Below are 10,233 nucleotides of genomic sequence, written 5' to 3' on the forward strand. Positions count from 1 at the left end.
CTAGCCTGCCAGAGAAAGAGGGGCCACGGTGTGCAGAGGAGTGGGCCCAGCGGAGGCCATCCTAGACCAGCCGACTGCAGAGAGTGAGCGAGCCAGCCTAAGTACGCCGAACTGCAGAATCATGAGCTAAATAATGGTTGTTGTTTTTAGCCACTAAGTTTTGGATGGTTAAACAGAAAGAGCTAACTGATACACTTCCTATGTGCCAGCCACTGGCTATGTACTTTATGTCATTGTCCTATTTCTTTTTACTAGATTAGTACCTATCAGTGTGTAGAATGTTTGTGAGGGAGACATAGCTCCCAGCCTGCCCCTCCGTTTGCTTCTGCCTATTCTTCCATTCTGATTGAATTTCTGTAGAGTCATTTGCTCCAAGGGGCTCTCAGGCTCTGACAAAAGGATGGGAATGTTCTGTGATAACCCCCTATCACTCCTTAGTCTCTTGTCACTTAAAGGTGTGTGGGGTTAGGGAAGTGGCACTCCAGCTGGAATCCATCCAACTTCTCATTCTGCAAGCCGTTCTTTTGGGAGCTTTCTTGCTGTTTTTAAGCACATGCAGGTTCTTAGATGTCAGAGACCAAGAGATGATCCTTTAGTGCACTTGTCAGACGGTCCTAGGGCACCAAAGGAAGAATGTAAGATACTTGATACTTTCTATGCAGAAAGAAGTGGGAGCAGATGAAAGGTGGTAGCTTAAAGCCTTTGGCAGGATGACAGTCACCAAAGCAGTGACAGTGGTAGGTGCCAAGCCCGGGCAGCCTCATGCCAAAGAGGGAGAGACGGCCTCAGGCTGGTGGTGCTCCTGCCTGGGTAGCCGCACTCCTGCGTGGATATCCTCATTCTGGATCTTACTGTGGGATGCTAGGCACAGTTTGCCGCAGCCCCTTGGGGTAACAGACACTTATTTAAAGTCAAGGTGTCTGCCAAAAGATAATAGCTTTAAATGTAAAATTACAAATCATTATGGGTAATGTAATGCAAATTGCAATAGAAGCATTGGCAGTATTTTACTTTGATTTCATTTTTGCTTTTCTTACACTGCCAGCCAGGTCTAAAGTTGCTGCTAGAGACACCTTATTTGCACGCCATTTACCTTTTGGCCCTGGCACTGATATTGTCCACTCAAGGAGGACATGAGTGGAGGCCAAGGAAACTGTGGAGGAGCCCTCCTATCCTCCTATCCTATTGGGTAGCCCAATATCCAAACTGTGGTTATTTCTTTTTTTCTTGTTATTTTTTTTTTTTAATGTTTATTTTTGAAAGAGAGAGACAGACAGACACAGCACGAGCGGGGTGAAGGGCAAAGGAGAAGGAGACACAGAATCTGAAGCAGGCTCCAGGCTCTGAGCCATCAGCACAGAGCCCAATGCGAGGCTCGAACTCATGAACCATGAGGTCATGACCTGAGCCCAAGTTGGATGCTCAACCTGCCGAGCCACCCAGGTGCCCCAAACTGTGCTTATTTCAAAGAAACCCAGATTTCACTTTTTCGGTGTTGGTGTCTTCATTTACCCTGCGTGCAGTGCCTGGGTGCGTTTAGTTTTTGTTGGGTATTGTAAGTCAATTTTAATGGTTAATCCAAATGGCATCCTTCATCAAATGCTAAGTGAAGGCTTTCAAATAGCCAGTTGGCTGGATTTGTTTCCTTTACTGTCTATGGGTCTTTGCTGGAGGAGGAAAGACTTGTAAGTCCCTAGGTCCTTAAAAGTTCAAACTCAAGTTCAGTGTTCTTTCTTCCCAAGGGACAGGGGAAATTGAAAAATGGTCACTTCTCAACTGCTTCCCCTTACAGCCATGGGGAGGCTGATGTTGCTGAATTTAAAGTCTGTCTCTGAGCAGCAAAACCAGAGAAGAAAGGAATAAGAAGCAAAAAACACAGGCATGTTAAAACTCTGTTTTGAAGTGTTCTGTATCAAACTTCTTTCAAGAAAGGAGGCTCAAATTGGCTGACCAGTCATTCACTGAGAAAAGCCTTACCAAACCTAACCCCAAATACAGTCGATGTCTCCAAGGGGCAGCAGCTAAGAGGATTCTTGACAAAGGTTTCCCGAGTTTTCAGGTTGAAATTGAGAACTGTCTCCTTCAGGGGCTGTGTGGGTCTCCCTTCATCTTCCTTTCTTTCAGCTCCCCTGCGGCTACCTGTTTCTGAGGAGCTCAGTGCTCGTAATAACAAGGAAATCTGGAGGCTGAAAATAGAGCTGATTTCCCAGAATCTCCGGTACCAAGAGGGGAGAGGGTGGGGACTTCTTGGACACAAGCTCACGTGAGCTGTGGTTGTCATGTGCCCCAGAGCTCTGTCCAGCTCCTGGTGACAGGGAGAGAAGGGAGGGAAGCCAGTTTCGCTGGGAAATACTGCAGAGGTTTTCACGGGAAGGGCTGAGCTTCCACGTGCTGGGAACATGGGCTGGACTCAAATGAATCTGCCTTTTCTGATGAACATGCTCCATCAGCTCCTAACTGTGGGAACTGCATTAGGTCAACAGCCCCAGAAAGTCTCGCTTTGACGTTTGTCACCTGAGCGCTTGGGGTCATCTGTGAATGAAGTCTATCGGCCTTGGCATCTCCTCCCTGAGACCTTTGGCTTCGGAAGTGCGCTTCAGATTGGTGTGAAACGTATCCTTTCAAAAGAAGCTTTGAAACCTGTCCGGATGGTCCTTAGCCCATCACGTTATACACGACCTGGAAGCAAGGTGCCCTCAGCTATTAACACTGTTCACTGCACACCTGAGGCAGAACAGTCCCCAGCTTCTCTGCTCAGGGTAGCGACCCTGGAAAATAGTAACAGCAAACATTGTGCGATTGTTCTCTATTGCCGTGTAAGAAATCATCTCAAAACTTAGCCACTTCAAACAGCCACAGGCTTTTATTATCTCAGACAGTTTGTGTGGATCAGAAACTCAGGGGCAACCTAGCCTAACAGTTCTGGTTCAGGGTCTCTCGTGAGGTTTTAGTCAAGACACTAGCTGGAGGAACCACAGTCACCTGAAGGCTTGACGGGGGCTGAAGGTCCCACTTGCAACGTGGCTCCCTGACCTGGCTGGCAATCCGATGCTGGCTGTTGGTGGGAGAGCTCAGCTCCTAAACTAGGTGAAGTTAGTACTTCTATTAAATCTCAGTAGATATTAATTGTTAATATAATTAAGCAAATAATTATCTAAGGAAAATACGAAGTAAATGAAGGCTCACTAGGAGGGCTCTAAAAACCAAATTTCCCTACTGATGTAATTTTGTCAGCGTCCCTCCATGCTGCCACCCGGCTCCTCTGAGAGTCCGTCTCCCTGCACTGAGCCGCATGCTCCACGGGGTCAGGGGCCTCGAGTTAGTGATATTTCCAGAGCCCTGCCATCGTGGGTTCCTGCCCAGCTCCTCTCCGCCCAGCGCCCAGGCGTTTGCTCAACCTGGCGCACACACAGGGTGCTCAACATGAAAAGAATCCAGTAAGATCGCCATCTACCTGTAGGACATCCCACAGCGGGGGTGAGACTGACTCTAAAGAGAATCTCCACACATGGGAACGAGAGTGAGCAGAAGCATGGATCCCACGTGGCAAACAAGTCCCCAGAGGGACTGGTAACTTCAGGGCTGTGGAGAGTGGCAGTCAGTGGGAATGAAGCAACAAGAGCAGAGGCTCCAGTGGTTTCTTTTCTAAGCTGGGTCAGAGGCGTCACTCTACCTGGGGTCCCAGGCAGAGTGGACATGTCTGAAGGTGGCTGGCTGCCCTCAGATGTGGTCCCGAGGGACCTGTGGCTCATCACAGTGGAGAAATCAATCCCTGGCAGAGCTGTGGGAGGTACACAGTGAAACAAACCCTTCTCGTTTAAAGGGAAATGTGTTCTCTCCCACCCAGACTGCCCCCTGTTGGCTCATCCCTGCGCAGGCAGGCGGGCGGGCGTGGGCAGGAGGGGGAAGAGGAATGAATAGAGGAGGAGGGGCACTTCCTCTCCCAGACTGGATCGCTGAAGCAGCTGCTCTAAGATTCCTCTTCCCTTGGGTCTTCCACGCAGTACATGCCCTGCTGCTTGTCCAGAAAATACTTTCTTATGTCGCTCTCCCACTCGAGAACGTATTTCCTGTTGTCTCCCATATCTCCGCTTGTCCGCTCTCTCCAGGTAGGACACTTCCTGTGGCTGCTTTGGCCATGCTAGTTGCCCAGGAAAGAAACCCATTTCGACGTTTATTTATTTTTGGGACAGAGAGAGACAGAGCATGAACGGGGAAGGAGCAGAGAGAGAGGGAGACACAGAATCAGAAACAGGCTCCAGGCTCTGAGCCATCAGCCCAGAGCCCGACGCGGGGCTCGAACTCACGGACCGCGAGATCGTGACCTGGCTGAAGTCGGACGCTTAACTGACTGCGCCACCCAGGTGCCCCAAGAAACCCATTTCACATTAAACTAGAAAAGGAAGGCATGGACATAAATCACCATATGGCCCAGAAATTCCACTCATAGTTATATACCCAAAAGAATTGAACACAGGTACCCCAACCAATACTTACAAATAAATGTTCACAGCACCATTATTTATACTAGCCAAAAGGTAGAACCAACTCAAATGTGCACAAGAATAAACAGGGGCGCCTGGGTGGCCCAGTCGGTTAAGCGTCTGACTTCAGCTCAGGTCATGATCTCGCAGTTTGTGAGTTCGAGCCTGGCATCGGGCTCTGTGCTGACAGATCGGAGCCTGGAGCCTGTCTTGGGATTCTGTGTCTCCCTCTCTCTCTGCCCCTACCCCACTTGCACACTCTCACTCTCTCTCTCTCTCTCTCAAAAATAAATAAACATTTAAAAAAACTTAAAGAATCCAGGCACCTGGGTGGCTCAGTCAGTTAAGCGTCCGACTTCAGCTCAGGTCATGATCTCACGGCTCGTGGGTTCGAGCCCTGCGTCGGGCTCTGTGCTGGTGGCTCGGAGCCTGGGGCCTGCTTCGGATTCTGTGTCTCTTTCTCTCTCTGCCCCTAACCCACTTGCATTCTGTCTCTGTCTCTTTCAAAAATAAACATCAAAAAAAATTTTTTTAACTTAAGGAATACACAAAATCTGATAGGTACATTCACAGGGTGGAATATTATTCAGCCCTAAAAAGGAGTGAAATCCTTAGACATTCTACAACATGGATAAACCTTGAAAACATCGTGCTAAGTGAAAGAAACCAGACACAAAAGGTCACCCACTGTGCGATTCCCTTTACATAAAACTTCCAGAGAGCAAACTTGTGGTTGCCAGGGGTCGAGAGGAAGGGCAGAATAGGAAGCGATTGCTTGATGGGTGCGGGGTTTCCTTTTAGGGTGATGAAAATGTCTTGGAACTGGATAGAAACAATGACAACATAAAACTGTGAATGTACTCAGTGCCACTGAACCACACCCTTCAAAAATGGTTAATGGTTGGGGCGCCTGGGTGGCTCAGTCGGTGGAGCATCCGACTCCAGCTCCGGTCATAATCTCATAGTTTGTGAGTTCGAGCCCCACATCGGGCTCTGTGCTGATGGCTCAGAGCCTGGAGCCTGCTTCGGATTCTGTGTCTCCCTCTCTCTCTGTCCCTCCCCTGCTTGCACTGTCTTTCTCTCTCTCTCAAAAATAAGTTTAAAAAAATTTAAAAAGCATAAAATGGTTCATGGTTCATTTTAAGTTATGTGAAAAAAAAACCAATGCTTTGTTTTTTAACCAATGCTTTTTGTTTTTTTGGATTTTTTTTTTTTTAATCCAATGCTTAGAAAGTAAAATCTAACGGGGAAAAAGAAAAAGGAACGTCTGAGCTCATGTAAATGAAGAGTCCAGGACAGAGCCTGCTGGCTTCAGGCACAGTTGGTACCTGGGACCCAGTGATGCCGTCAACGTTTGGTCTCCATCTCTCAGCTCCGTGTGCATCTCAGCAGCCCTCCCCTCACTTGGTGGGAGGAGAGGGCCACGGCCAGTTCTGGTGTCACGTGATGCTTAGCGTGCGAGAGAGGAGACTTCTTCCAGGTTTGGTCGTGTGTCTGTCCTTGGACCAATCACCCTGATCAGGGTATGGAGACCTCTGACTGATCTGGCTCCAGCCCAGGATGGGGTAGGGGGAAATGGTGTGAGGTCAGCACCACCAAAGAATATGGGCTGAGTGAGTTACTGTGGAATGGGCAAAGGGTAGCAAAAGTAATCCTCCACGGAGCCTCCAGTGGGCCCCCTCGCCATCTTCCAGGGAAGACCTCGCCTCTCCCCCACTCACCGGGTGCCAAGGCCCAGCTCCTTCCCCAGAGCATCTCTTCCCAAGGTCCAAGGGCTGGGGGAGGAAGATGGCGAAGACCATTCTTATGTCAATCATTTTACCCCTTGTAAAAACATAGGTGCACATATAGAAAATAGTAGGGAAAAAATACACAAAAATGTTATCCAGGCTATCTAGCATTGGGTGGTGGGATTATACTTGATTTTCTGCTCCCTTTTTTATACCTTTTGTCTGAATTTCTTTTTATAGAGCATGATCTACTTTCATATTCAGAAAGCAGCTTTTTTTATAAAACACAACAACAAGAAGCCTTCATACTGTAGCATATTTCTTTTTATTCTTTTTTTTTTTTCTCTCTCAAAATGTAGCAAGGGAAAAAGAAAATTGAGACCCTGGATCTATCTTCAAATGTAGGATTTCTTTTTTCTTTAATTGTAGAACTTTTAAAAAGTAACCCCCTTCACACATTACAAGAAATACGAATAAAAGGATTCCTTGGTAGGTTTATAGATTTTACTCATAACAGGCTACTGTGCATATTCGTTTAAAATAAAGCAAGCTGAGCGCCATCCTCCCCACCCCCAACCCAAGAGCTGAGTCTGTTCTGAGCTCAGGTCAGTCCCTCCATAGCCTGGGGCTGGGGGGGGGGCGGGTGCTGCCCTCCCTCCGCAGCTGCCTCTACAAACCCCTTCTTCAAATAAAAGCTGACCCATGCAGCCTGGCTACTGTGTGTTTAGGACTCCACGCTGCCACGTTGGAGTTTCTGAAACCCCTCGTGGGAACTTTCAGAGGTTCTGAGTGACCTTGGCTTTGTGCAAAGCCACTGGGGAACTTCCTGCCCCGCAGACTTGCTGTATGAGAACCCTGAGGTCTGAGCAGGGTAAAAATTACCCCTGCTGCCTGCTTTCCTCTTCCTGCTGGGTCCCTCCCCGGCTCCTCCACCACCTCCCCTGGGTCCTCTCTGGCCAGCTCAGCTTTTGTGTTTGGGCCAGGCAGGGAGGGGTGGGGGAAGCATTTGGCTCAGTTCCTTGTTTGTCAAGAGTCCAACCTTACCAGGGGTCTCGCCTGGTTTCAAGTATTTCCCGGTGCCTTTCCTTGCTCCGTAGTCAAGTTTCTAGCCAGGATTTCTTGGCTCTGGGAAAGATTGAGTGCCTGTCTGAGCCTTCTAGGCCTGTGTTTCATTTGCAGCCGCCTGGCTCTGACTGGGTGACAGTCCCAGCCCTCCCTGGTCAGCCCATCCCCTTCTCCTTGGCCAGCAGAGGAGGCCCTTTGTATCATCTAACTGGCGCTTGGAAGGGAGGAGGCTCCTAGTTTCCATCCCCAGCACAGTGTCCTGGGTTTACTGCAGCCCAGCACAGGGGCAGGGGTAGCACTGTCTTCCAAGCGCGAGCAATTCCTGCCTGTCTGCTCAGGCAAGAATGCCAACCCCAAATGGCCCCAGCCCCTAAGTAAGTCAGACTGAGACCTGTTCAGCACCTGGTGCTTTCCTGATAGAAATTTCCAGCTGTTCTGATCTTTCACGACACGATTTGGCAAGGCTGCAAAGGTCTGGAAGCAAATGAATTCAGGAAGCCTGCAGAACCTCAGGCCTGGGCTGGTGGGCACCTCTCCCTCTCCCTGCGTAAGGACCCCCTTGCACTTCCCAGGCACTTCCTGCTTTTGGATTTATCTAGCAGGCCTGATGGGGCGGGCTGGCCCTGGAGTCCAAGTCCCAAGAAAGAACAGTTTATCGTTGTGACATTGTGCCCCAGGCAAGGTGCCCAAGGGGTGCCAGCCCAGTGCAGAGGAAGAGTGTGAACCACTCCTGCAGGTTCCAGGAGGCACCTGGGAGCCTGTTCAAGACACAGACACAGAAGCCAAGAACTCAGGGGACCCCCACATGTGTGTCCTCATCACCACTGGCAACCCACACCTGCTACTTTGGGGGTGTGGGGAGGCTATGAATGTTAACATACCGCATCCTTGACAAAGACTTCCTCTCTTTCTCTTCTTTCAGATTGTAACGTATTTCTTGAGCTCTCCATTGCTTTTCTTTTGGGTACCATGATGGCGGGTTCCGATCAGACGCATGAGAACTTGTAGCCTACAGACGGTAATGGTCAGGAGTGTGCAGTTTTAATTTTTTGAGGAGGAAAAAGCTACTGCCGGTGAGGGTTTCCTCTTTACAGTTCTTACACTCTAGTAAGTATATAGGAGATAAACTAGGTAGCTGGAAAGGTGCCCGGACTGTGCTCCATCCTGCCAGCGCAGCGTATATTTCCAGTTCCCTTCCCCCAGGGTTACTAAACCCCACCAGCTGACTTCTGCCTCGGGAGAGACGAGCTGCAGGAAATGCCTGCACTGGGGGTGTCAAGGAAAGCGGTGCTGGGCTCTTCCTTTGAACCCAGGGAATTCCCAGGATGGTGGGTGGAGCCGGAATGGCGGGTAGGAGGAGCTGCCGTTCCCATCTGCCGCAGGGCAGGTGGTGACAGGTCACAGTGGCTTGGGTTTGGCCCGTCCTCTGGCTAATGGAGGAGGACTTACACGCCCTTCACTGGTTGGGTGCTCACCCCACCCCACCCCACCCAGAGGTGGATAAGCACTTGCCTCAACTACAGATGAGGAAACTGAGGCTCAGAGAATCCATGACTTCACAAGGGCCCTTGGCTGGTCCCCGAGAGGGGCCTACAAGCCAAGTGTCCCGACCCCTTGGGCTGGGGGGAGGGGGCAGAGGGGGCAGGGAGCCCGACTTGGCCCGCTGGGGGCCACAGTCTGCGCCGAGCGCCGGGTCCCTTTGGCCTCCGGGCCTGGGGCCGACAGCGGGAAGGGCCCGGGCCGGGCTCCGGGCAGAACGGGGCGGGCGGAGAGCCCAGGCGAGGGTTTGAGCCTGGCCGCTCGAGTCGCAGACGGGCAGCTCTTCACCTCCGGGTGCCCCAGCTCCAGCCCGGCCGCGCGGCGCCGCCAGGGCCCCGCGACTCCCCGCGGAGGCTCTGGCCGCGGCCATTGGCCACCGGGAGCCGGGTCGGGAGGGGGAGCGGGCCCAGGCGTCGGGTTACTGGCCCTGCCGGCTGCGAGGGAAGGGGGGGGGGAGGGGCGGCCGCACGGCAGCTGGCCGGTGGGGGTGGGTGGGGGCCCCCGGGTAGAAGGACACCCCCACCCCCACCGCACCGCCGCCGCCAGACGACGGGCCCCACTCTTGGCCTTAAAGAGAACCATTACCGCATTGTATCCAACTCCATCAACAAACATTTGAGAGGCGCCCACTTCACGTCAGGTGCTGTGCTGGACTTGAGTGGGTGCAAAGTGGCTCATCTGGGGTTTCCTACCACCCGAACCTGCGACTCATTGAGGACACAAGAAATCCACAGAAGAACGCTAAAGACACCTAGAAGTAGATGATAAGGCCTGAGAATCATCAGCAACAAAAGTTATGGGGGTTCCTGGAAAAGGAAGTCTGTTCCCACCTCCTGCCTCCCCGGGGTAATCTGGGAAGCTTCCACAAAGGGGCCAGGTGTGGGCGCCCTGACCAGGGCAGGGAAAGCACACCGATCGATCGATCGATCGTGCTTAACGCCCACTTATCCCAGCTCCAAGCCCTACCCCCTAGTGCTGAACACTCCCCAGCCGACACCACCCTCCCCTCCCTGCCCTCCCAACCCATCCCCCCTGCCTCTACTCTAAATCTCCAAGACTAGGACCCTCACTTCCTTCTTCCTGGAGTCTGTCTGTCCCCTGCGGGCACAGCTGTTCCCACAGGTCTCTCCCTGAGAGGTTCTTTTCTCCCACAGACCATGCACTTCAAGAGGTCCTCATTCACCAATTTCCAATCTGTTTCCTCTGCCTTGGAAAACCCAGCTCCTTTGGAATGCATGTCATCTGAGTGTACTACCCAGCACTTCTGCTTCCAGTGTCACCTTATAATCCTCCTGGTTGCTTTCTCTGTTTCTTGATGATTGTTTTTTTCAACGTTTATTTATTTTTGGGACAGAGAGAGACAGAGCATGAATGGGGGAGGGGCAGAGAGAGAGGGAGACACAGAATCGGAAGCA

The sequence above is a fragment of the Prionailurus bengalensis genome, chromosome A3 (genome assembly GCF_016509475.1).
Source record: "Prionailurus bengalensis isolate Pbe53 chromosome A3, Fcat_Pben_1.1_paternal_pri, whole genome shotgun sequence".
Lineage (NCBI taxonomy): Eukaryota > Metazoa > Chordata > Mammalia > Carnivora > Felidae > Prionailurus > Prionailurus bengalensis.